Below are 10926 nucleotides of genomic sequence, written 5' to 3' on the forward strand. Positions count from 1 at the left end.
AGGGAAGTCGAGATTCTTTCCTCGACCGAAAGAAGTCCCGCAACAAGTGATACACGCTTTTATTTCTCATCCTGCCTGAAGGACTAAAGATCTAAAGGGAATTGAGAAAACCAACTACTGAAGGTTGTATTTAAGGGGGCTGTAACACAAACGTATCGCCTACTGAAACAAAAAGTCCTCAAGAACGAATAAATTGAAGTTTTGAAGCAACAAACTTTAACGCTGGAGTCCTGACTGTCATTGTACTCGACCAAATATCACAAAAATGCTCACGGAGATCCTTAGGAAAGGAGTAAGATCGCAGTACTTCGCGCAGACCAAATACCTCCCTCTATCTCACAGCCGTGGTAGGTCCTTGTACTCTCGCCTAACGTGACCCCGGCTATCTACAGACAACCCCGCAGCACGCTTGCTTTCACTATTAATACATTTTAAGTTTCAAATATCACACACATAAAACACAGGTAAGCTATGTACTTCAAAATATTCAAGCCAGTCGTAAGCCAGGAGCAAAATATAAACACGGTACTAATCCTTTTGTGCAAAGTGTCAGAATTTTCTAGGGTAATGCTCGCAGCCAGGAATGGACACGAACCGCTGGCTCCTGGGAATTATAAGAGACACGTGGGATAACCATTACAACTGCAGGTAGCTCTTCAAAGACTTAAAACTAAGCCCTCTCTTTGCCCTTTTGTTTGCCCATTAAACTAAGCACACAGGAGCAAGGAAAACCCCTGTGAATGCTTTTTACTGATTTAGGGGGAGTCTAGAGAGCGTTACAGAGTGCTCTGGAGCAGCCAGTAAAACCAGCAAGAACATGAAGGGAAAAATGTCCTGGGAAAGGTTGAGCTGTTTATGAAATAATTCTGCTCTGAAAGCAAGCAATAGCAGTTTGGATTGGGTGTTAGCCTGCTGCTACGCTGCTGGGAGGACAGGAAACTTTGCTTAGAAACTTCAAAAACATGTATCTAAAAAAAAAAAAATCCACACAAGTGGATAGCAAAGACAAAAAGAATATGCTCAACCTCACAGCAACACAACATGCTACCGGAGGAAAAGCAGGCGTATTAACAGCAAATAACAGGTCTTTCAAACGTGAGGCATTTTTCCTTTCAATGGAGGACTGCTGGGGAAGGGGGGGCTGCTAAACTGGTTTTCCTCTAAGCACTTCCAGTTATTAAAAAAAAAAAAACCCTCCTGCAAAGAACATATCCACTGTTGTACAACTGTCCCAGAAAACAAAGACCACGGGGAGAAAGTGGCCCATTTTCTTCAGTCTCCAAGAACCCCATGTACAGGTCATGTTTTCAAAGGCTCAATCCTACACACTCTAGAATGAAGCAGCATTTAAACATACATGAATAAACACTTAACGTTAGCATTATTAGAATACCTCGTTTTTTCGTACCACACTAAAATTGACTCAAATGACACCAAAGCTAACATAGAGTCTATGAAAACAACTGAGAGAGAAGTTTAGCTGTGAGCGAGATTCCCCCTCCTGGACAGGCTGCATCAAAAACAAAAGACTAGTTTTCTATTTCAGTTCCAGTTATCCCACTAGTACACTCAACCACATAGTATTTTTCAGGAACTTATGTTTGGGAGCTCCCCTAAACACTGTTTTCTAGCTCTCCCTCCAGCCCATGGGGCAGACTCCTCTACCCACTTCTTGCCAGTTCCCAAAAAACACCTTAAAGCGATAATTCCTCACCACATGTTGAAAATATTGTGACTAATAATACACTCCACCCATTTTTTTCCATCACTAAGGCTTTCAAAATATAAAACTTGACACACAGTGAGAGAAGCTAGACAGAATCTAGAAGGGGAAAGTCAAATTTTATTTCCAATTAAAGGATGCTATAAAAACATAAAACGTTCAAACAAGGTAGTGATACAAGTGGAAGAGCTATCCAGTCACAGCAAGCTTCTTCCTCAAAATTACGTTTTTCTCACTCTGCTTGGATAACGTAGCTTTTCCTTTCAAACCCCACAGGAAAAAAAAAAGAAGAAAACACACTCCCTCGCCTTTTTGAGAAAATACATTTAATGCATTAGTAGCAGGGCTGCTCTATGTACACAGAGAATCCACACTTGTAATAAATACTTGATCGAGTTCAAGAACTGAGACCTAGATCGACATTACAGTGACTAAATGCAAAAAATGATACCAGTGATGCAATTAAAATGCATGCAAGAACTTTGGTACAGGTGTCTACCATACCACTGTTTGCAAAACACAGCTCCTAATTAGCATGGCTTTAAACAATGCTGATAATAATCCCGTCCTGTAAGGCTTGCCAAATGAATCATTGAGATTGCAAAATAAAAAGCATGAGGAATTCATTAAAGAGCTGTTAAACTCTCCTTTGTTTATCTTTCCCCTGTCAGGTGTAAAAATAAATAAATATCGGTTTATATCTCCGGATTTCATCCGAACGCTCAGCTTCACAGTAACGTGCCGGTGAAGAACCTCCTCAGGAGGTACTAAGATTTTTTTTTTTCCTCCTCCGTTTCAAAAGAGAAATCCTCCCACTATTACAGTCCTGAAAATCTGCTCCATTCTCTATTTGTCATCTGGGATTGAGTTATCAGACACTACTTGTATTACTTTGGGAACTGACATGTCTATTTACAGAGACACAAAGGCAATCCAGCAGCACAACCCCTTCTTTTATCAGCACCTTTCACAGCACCTCTCCTTCTCCCCTCGGCCAAATTTTACAAACACTTTCTTCTGGGGAGGGGGGAAGGACACCTCACTAGTTTCCCAGCATGACAGACAACATTTCCAGGCACTTTTGCACTTGTTACAGCCTTATGAAAAATCAACTACATCCCCCCAAAGGAACAGCATTATTTTTTCAAGGGTTTTTTGTTTGTTTGTTGTTGGGTTTGGGTTTTTTTTTTTTTTTATAAAGAGGGTCACTTCCCCCATTTCAGCCTGCAATTAAAATGGAGGCAAGGCCAGGCGATCTATGTCTGGCTTTAGGGGGAGACAATAACCCAAAACAGGCCTGGCTTTTAAAAAAAAAAAAAAAAAAAAAAAAGAGGAGAGGGAGAAAGAGAGAGAGAGACAGGCAGAAAGAGAGAAATACAACATGCTTCACCAGTATTATTACCTCATCCCTTTTTCCAAGCAGTTTTGAACCACACTCCTGACAAACTCTTGGTCCAACTTGCACGGATGCTGGTTTTTAGGGGGCGGAAAGGGTTTTAATGCTGGAGCCGGGATTGAGGCTGGCTATTCGCAAGTGGAGCTGCTGTTAAAATGCCCCCTTGTCTCTTCTCCTCTCCCTTGAGCTGGGTGTTGACGCAGCAGAAATTACCAGCTGGAAAATTCCCCTTTTGGAGGTTACGGGGAGGGGGGGCGGGCGGCGGAGCGAGGGGAGGGGAGGGCCGGGGGAGGGGGGTTAAACCCTGCCACTTACCAAGTTAAGCCATCCACCCACACCAAATAAGACATCGCGTCCCAAAGAAGGCACCGTGCCCCCTCCGCGGGCAGGGAGCGATCGGCCCCCGCTCCCCCCGCGGCGGGCTCTGCCCGAGGCGGAGGAGGGTGCCGGGCCGGAGGGGTGGGGGGTAGGGGGGGTGATAATAACGGTGATAATAAACGAGGCGGAGGTGCGGGAGCAGCGGGGGGGGCTCCCCGCCACCCCCGGAGCGCTGCCCGCCTCGCCTCGCCTCAGGGCGGCCGCGGGGATGGGGGCGGCCCGGCGCTGCCGCCTCAGGGGGCGGGCGGCCATGGCGACCCCCCGCTCGCCTCAGGGGGCGGGGGGCGGCGCGCTTACCTGGGCCCCATGGAGGAGAGCGGGGTCTCGGAGCGGCCGGAGCTCTGGCTCCGTCGGTCACTCCGTGCCTCTCCTCCCGGGTGGGGAGGGGAAGGGGGAGGAGGGCGGAGGAGGGGGGAGAAGCCGGCGGAGGGGGAGGCGGGGGCGCCCGGGCGCGCTCCCGCCGCTCCCTCGGGCGCGCGGGGCGCGAGCCCGCGGCGGGCGGGGGCGGCGCCGCGCGGCGCGTGCCGGCGCTTTCCCCGCCCCCTCCCCCCCGCCGGCGGCCGATGATTGGGCGGTGGCGGGCAACGGGCCTCCGTAAGCACCGCCCCTTTTCCCCGCCCCCTTCCCCCCCCGCCCCCCCCCCCTTGCGCCGGGGGAGCGGGGGCGCCGCCGCCGGCTCTGCTACTGCCGGACACCGGAAGTGAGGGAGGGCGGGGGCGCGCGCCCGGGCTCGCCTGCGCGGGGCACGACGGGACGGCGCGGTGACAGGGCTGAGGCGGGGAGCGGGCGGGCGGCTCCCCCCGGCCCCGCTCCGGACCGGCCGCCGGCCCGTCTGGGGCGGCTCGGGCGGCTCCCGCCTCGCCTCGCCTCGCCTCGCCTCGCCTCGCCTCTCTGTGGCGGCAGGTGCGCCTGTCCCGAGGAGAGGGCGCGCCGCTGCGGCCGGCCGTCTCCCGTCGTCGGGGTGCATCCCCTCGGGCCCACCGCGGCCTCCCCGGGAGCCGCAGCCGGGATGAAGGACAGGGGTTGGCTCATCATGGGAGCCCGTGCTCCCGGCGGTGCTGGGCCGCTGCCTTGGCCGTGCTGCTGCCTCCTCGGCACCTTGCGGGGGGAAAAAATCACTTTTCCGCTCTCTTAAGAAATAAGCTGTATTTCAGAACCCCCTGAGGGGGAAAAAAAAAAAAGAAAGATATGCAGCCGTGCAGGCTTCAGAGCCCCCCGACTTCACTGGGCGGCGGGGCGCTGGCCCGGCTTGATGGCTGGCTGGGGAGCGTGGCTGGGGGTCTGGAGAATGAGGTTCTGCCGCTGCGAAATTGAGATCTTAGTTACTCGTCGGCGTAGGGTGCCGTCAGATCTGGGGATGAAAAACCTCTTGTTGCAACAAAGGGCAGGATTTTGCCCTTTTTGACGGTCGCGCTGAAGGATCTGACGGAAACTGCCCTATATTTCAAAGGACAGAGCTTAACAGGACAGGATAGCTGTGGAGCGTGGAGGGAGTCAACGCCGGTCGTACAATAGCTGTGGCGAGCGAGGGAATCGTTCTTGAAATCTGTGCAGTTGCTGGATTGTGAAAGCAGGAGCTGGTCCAGCAGATAAAATGTTTGCAAACTTTATCAACATTTGCATACTGTGATTGTGCCCAAAATTGGGGAAATACACATAACGAGTAACTTGGGTTGGCCATTTGTTTGCAGAGTTAACTGACTTAGGTGTGTAATCACAGTAATTGCCTGGATAATTGCATGCCTAAGGTTTAAAAATTTCCTCCGTGGTTTCCTTTCCCTCATCCTATGTATTTTCTTCATCTTTGGCTTTCAAGTAGGCAGACCTACTGTTGAAGCCTCGGCATTGACTTTTTTATGCCTACTCTTTATTCAACTCCACTTTTACAAGGTGCTTTTAATCTCTAGGTCGTCCCCTCACAAAAAGTGTATTCTCCACTTTTTAATCTGTAATTTAAATAAACAGATATTCCGTCACGTGTTTTCCTCCCCCCCCCCCATTTCCTCCTACATACCCTAAATACCTTTAATTTTGAAAAAACTATGAATAAACCTGGTTAATGAAAATGAAATGTCTTTTAACTCCAGCATGTTTTTAATTACCTCTTTGCTTTATATTGCGACAGAGTCCAAGCAGCACCTTCCTAGAAAGAGCTCCATTAAAATGCAAATGAAGACTTTGCAGAAGTTGTCTGTTAATGCAACGAAGGACACAATTTCTTAGACTTAAGCAAGACTAAATCGTCGCCAGGCGGGGTTTCCCGCTGCCACCTGCTCTGTCTGCATGCCCGATCCCGGGTGTTTGCCTTGTTGTACGCACATTTTGTACGCACATTTCCCAGTCTCTGTCACCTGTGGACAAAGGGCACTGGAACTAAACAGCCAAAACCCCTTTTCCGCCCTAAATGCTCAAGCTGGTTTTCATGTGAAGCTATCCCCCCTGCGCCTGCAGGTGTTAAATACTTCTGTGCTTTAAGTCTGTCTTTCTTTTTTTTTTCGGCTCCACACTGAAATGTGAAGGTTAGAGGAGCTGATTGAAAATGGAGCTATATCTTTATGCAAATATATCTATTTTGCATAAAACCTATATTATACCTGGTTGCAGCTATAAGCACTCCTCCTGCCTTTCCTCGCTCCTCTGCATTTGAAACCACGCTCCCCCAGTTATCCCAGAGCTCCTCAGGTTCAGCGCCTACGTTCCCTTCCTCTCCTCCGACCCAGGTTTTCTTCCCCAGCTCTTTGTTGGAAAAAAGTATTTATTTACGTGGTATTTATTTGTGTGTCAGGCTGGGCTGACTCCCCCAGAGCAGCAGCAGCTGCAGCCTGGGCACTGCCCTGGGGAACGCTCTCCGAGAGGGGGAGGGTGGCGGCAGGCCGAGTTTCCCAAAGCTGTTCTGCACAAAGGATTTCAGGAGATTGGAAAAGGTTTAATATTCTTTTGCCAGTCACACTCCCCCCCCTCTAATTAGAAGTTTGTGTTGTATTTTAGGTAAATACTGCAATTACTCAGCCTGTCCTTAGAAGAGAAGTGGTTTCTCCTCATAAAGAAGGAAAGAACGTGCGTGGAAAAAAGAGGAGAAGAGGAAAAAAGAGGAGCTGGAGGAAAAATCAGGGTAGTTCGTGTGATTTTTGGTGTGCAAAGTGCCTTAAACAAGCTGTGCAAAGGAGAGGTTAAGAGCATAACGATGGACCTCTTTGGAGAAATGTCAGGGATTCCAGACCGCGTGTTTCCAGCCCGAGTCAACGTCCTTTGCACACCACCGTATCACGGATTTCATCAAGGCAGAGACCGCCGGAGGTGAGGACTTTAGTCGCACCGCTGATAGTTTTTAGCCACTGGGAAAACAGGTAAAAGTCATATTCCTGTAGCACGAGGGCGCTTGGAATCGCCCCGACACGTTCCCTTTGCTTTATGAAGAGCGTGCGAGCGCTCGAATGTACCCCCAGCCACCGGCATAGCCAAGCCGAAGCCACGTGCCGATGCTCAGTGGCTAATCATCGTCACCGGCTGCGCAAATTAAGCCCATGCGGACTTGCACGCCTGTCATTGAATTCTGCCACCTGCTCGGCGTCCCTGCACCTCTGTGATCGCTCACTAGACAATCTCAAAGACTTTACCGGTGCTAATAAGCCAGCCCCCCGCTGTCCCCTGTGCCGGGGTGAGGTGGGACGGGAGCGGGGAACAGCGGTAGAGGAAAGCTGCCTGGGTTGCTGCGTTCGTACCGCGTCCCATTTGCAAAATCATCAGTAATTCTGAAGCATTCTCATTCTAGCTCCTCTCTTCGGCTCTGCTCTACCTTATATTCATCGCAGTTGTAGGAGATTTTACATTTGATAAATTAAAATTATTTCTTGTGTGTCCTTGTCACGTGGTCAGTTTGGAAGCACGTTGAGAAAACCCAAATGGCCTAATTACTCTGGGTTTTTTCCCCCTACAAAAGTTTTGTGCTCTGAAATAGAGGTGCAAAAAAAAAAAAAAGCCGAGCGATCTCTGATCTGTAAGCTCTGTTCGCAGCGATCCCCATTTTGTTTCCACGTTCTGTACACGGTAGACATGGATCTCCATCACCAAAGCCTGTTCTTCCCCAACTACGGAAGAAAGCCGTTTTGCAGGGCTCTGCTCCTACCCCTCACGGCAGCTCCGGATCCCTGAAAATCCTGGGACCATCAACTTTGCCAGCCAAGTTAGAGCAGCTCAGGGATGTCGGAGGAAAGGGTTAAAGGACCCACATTCCTGTCCCTATTGCTCCGATCAAAGGTCAGGCGGTTCTTTAGGTGAAGGAAGGGAGGGAGGTGGTGTGCAGCCCTGACCAGGTCATTTGAGGAGTAAACCACATCTGAGGCGAGCTAATGAAGCAGTATTTGTCTCTCTCACAGGCACATACTCCCGGTCTGTGCCGGGCAAGTTAGAATTCCTTCTCTAGTGGGAGTGAAGATGTCGATTGTATTTTTTCCATGATGTGTATTGAGGCATTTGCTGGGTTGTGGGAGTAAACACTTGGGGGAATTCTCCATGAGCTAGCAAGGGCAAGTCACAAGCCTACTAAATATGGTGAATGAAGATTACAAAAAAACCCTGGAGAATAAAACTCCCTCTTTCCACCCCATCTCCCCACCACCACCACCCCCGCATATTTTTTCTCATTATCGTACGCTGCCGTTTCACCGCTTGCCGGGTACATCCATTGCCATTTGTGTGACTAAACACATTGCACTGCTTTAGTTTTTATTTTCCGTACTGAAGGGCAGCGCTGGGGTGGTCCTTCACGTCTTCACCGCTAACCCAGACGCACCGCACCATCCTGCTAGAGAAAGCAGAGACACCAAATATTCAACGGGGGGGAACAGCAGGAAATGCTCTCAGGTCTGTAAATACTTGAGGGGGTGAGAGATGATGTTCATGTACAAAATATTTGACCAGCCGCATCCCACTGACCTCCTTTGGTGCTGCTCTTGAAAGGGATTGGCCGGAGTCAGAAACAGTTGATCTTTGATGCTCCAAAAATACATTCCCTTTCAAAGCCTCTCAAGTGGAGGAGCATCCAGGCTGCCAAATTCGGTCCCTGCTCCCGACTCCTTGTGGCCTGGCTGAGTTCAGCTCCGGGGTGTTCGTTTAGGTTCCCCCAAGGCTGTAGATGATGGTAAGGATGGAAGGTGCCGGGGCCATGGCACGGGGGGGTGCAGGAGGGCGTGCAGGGGGGGGACAGCAGCAAGCTCTGTCCCCAGACCTTCTCCTGGCTGCTCCGTCCCCACCGTCCCCGGCTTGCTGCCCCGGCTCTGTCTCGTCTCTCGCCTGCTCTCTTCCCTGGGGTGGCCCAGCAGCAGCCAAACTCTGGTTCTGCAGACCCCGTTGGGAGCCTGGAGCCAACCTGGGGCCTCTTTGATTCCCACCCAGAACCTGCTGACCATTTCAGTGCCAGTCCAGGCTCAAGCAGATCACTTTGTACTACGCCGGCATCGCCCTCCTCCTGCAATACAGGGTCTCTGTTTCCTTTTCATCAGCTTGGGCTCTTCTCAGGGTTGCTTTCTGCTTTATTTTACATCGTAGTGCTCCGGCACTCGGGAAAGGTTTCCTCCTTTCCCAGCTGTGGATCCGGAGCAGCTCACCGCTCTGCGTTTCGGGTGGTACTCTTTAACCAGATCTTCTCCTTTTGCAGCTCTTCGCTGACGTTCGCCTCTGTACGCCTGGGAAGAGCCAGTGCCGGGGCCGTGCTTTCTCCTGAGACCAACAGCGCAGCGCTGACACGTTTAGAATAAATTTTGATCCTTCCTCCTCCAGTATTGCCGTCCTTCACGCCTGCAACCTTTCCCAGCCGTTACCCAGGGGCTCACACCAGCCCCTTTAGAAATGGGCAAACCCATTTCTCTTTTCAATACTTGCAACACACAAATAGGGACATTCCCATAGTGCCAGCACCCCTCAAAGTCTGATCTGGCTCTCAGTTAAGCTCGAGCCTTCTTGCTACAGCACCTCAAACTACTCAGCGTTTAAGAGAGATTTAGCTGAAATATATCCCTCTCTTTGCAACAATTTGGTTTTCTTCAGAACCCGAAGAAATTGCCGGGCTGCACGTGAGCCCTTTGTTTCGTGCAATCTGTATAAATAGCGCGTGTAATGGAGCTACGCTTCAAAAAGGCAGAAGCAACAGTTAAAATATATATAACTACTGAAGTCTGGGAAGTGTGGTTTGGGGTTTAGTCAGGCAATTGGTAGTTCGCCTAACGATGCAGGCCACATTCGAGGTTTAGCTAGGTTAAATACGGTAAGTCAAGTTTTGCTCTCGTTTATGCGGAGCTTGGGCTGACGCTCCGGCGGGCACAGGCTGGCCCTTTCTGGGTGAATTAACCCCACCTCGGTTCCCCCCTTGGCTCAGGGGGGATGGAGAGCTCGCCTGCGCTTTGCTCCTGCTTTGATGCTTCCTTTCGGTTTTACCTCCGGTGTCCTGAATTTACCCAGAGAGCCCAAATTTTGGGGTCCCACGTGGGGCAGTGCCTGGAGCTGAGCTGTGCTGGGGGTAGCGGCAGATCTCTGTGGTTGCTTCCCATTCTAAAATAATAACAAGAAAAATTAGGAGAACCCTGGCAAAACATCCACAAAATGCTCTTAAGTAAATCAGAAGCATTTTGCACGACATTGGAACTTATATTAAATTGCTTGTCATGAGGTTTATATTTGAGGCTATTCACAGGCAGTTAATAGGACTTAGCATCACCGAGCCGTTCTGTGAGTAGCCATGCTGACGACGCCTGGTTCCTACAGACCTGGGAGCTGTCGGGGTCACGCCGGTGGCCCTGCGTCGTGGTGGGCAGCATCTTCCTGCTGCGATGCCCGTGGCCACCCTCTCCTCCCACCCTTCCCGACGGGAAAGTTGCATATTTAAGTGCAAAAAACCTCTTGTTGGTGTACGTGGCACACGTGCAGGTGATGGGTGGCTGGCGTGGGCATGTCACGGTGGTCTCCATGCCCTCCTCCTGGGTTTTTCCCTGCTCACCCCGGCTTTCCCCCTCTGCCTGGAGCAGCCTGGCTGGCTGATGCGACCTGCAGCCGAAATCCCGGTGCTGCCCGACCCCGGCGAGAGCTCGGCCGCTGTTCCCAGCCCTCGGCTTCTGCAGGATTTCCTATCTGGGCAGAGCTGGGGTCGGCAGGGAGGGGTCCCGCCGGGCGCCCAGCAGCCCCCAGCCCTCGCCCTGCTGCAGGAAGCGCTGCCGGGTGTGCGGGGTGGGGTGGGGAAAGGAGGGAAGAAGAGGAAAATTGGGAGTCATGTGGGGAGCGGCCAGATAAGGGGTGGAAATGCCGGGCGGATGCAGCTCCGGGCCGGGGCTCGGACCTGCGCCCCGGTCACTTCCCTCGTGCGGCCCGGCCAGAGCCGTTACGGGAGCCCAGGGATGAAATTACAGCCAGGGAGATCCAGCACCTGAGCAGGGGCTGG

The 10926-nt window shown here is 51.4% G+C and overlaps 1 protein-coding gene and 1 long non-coding RNA gene across 7 annotated transcripts in view; one reads left to right on the top strand and one right to left on the bottom strand.

Moving 5' to 3' along the window:
- ZBTB46 (zinc finger and BTB domain containing 46) overlaps positions 1–3905 on the bottom strand; it is a 59687-nt gene extending 55782 nt beyond the window's left edge. For 3 of the 6 annotated variants that reach the window (XM_072879097.1, XM_072879099.1, XM_072879094.1), the window contains exons 1-2: positions 3795–3905; positions 3126–3306 (exon numbers count right to left, since the gene is read on the bottom strand). The gene's annotated coding sequence lies outside the window, so the exon portion shown is untranslated. The other 3 variants (XM_072879095.1, XM_072879096.1, XM_072879098.1) reach the window with 3 other exon arrangements.
- Positions 3906–8356: 4451 nt separating this feature from the next.
- Positions 8357–9269, top strand: LOC140659427 (uncharacterized). The gene is made up of 2 exons (XR_012045129.1): positions 8357–8637; positions 9154–9269. It is a non-coding gene; the product is annotated as an uncharacterized lncRNA (long non-coding RNA).
- The last annotated feature ends 1657 nt before the right edge of the window (positions 9270–10926 follow it).

Source organism: Ciconia boyciana, chromosome 14 (genome assembly GCF_034638445.1).
Source record: "Ciconia boyciana chromosome 14, ASM3463844v1, whole genome shotgun sequence".
NCBI lineage: Eukaryota > Metazoa > Chordata > Aves > Ciconiiformes > Ciconiidae > Ciconia > Ciconia boyciana.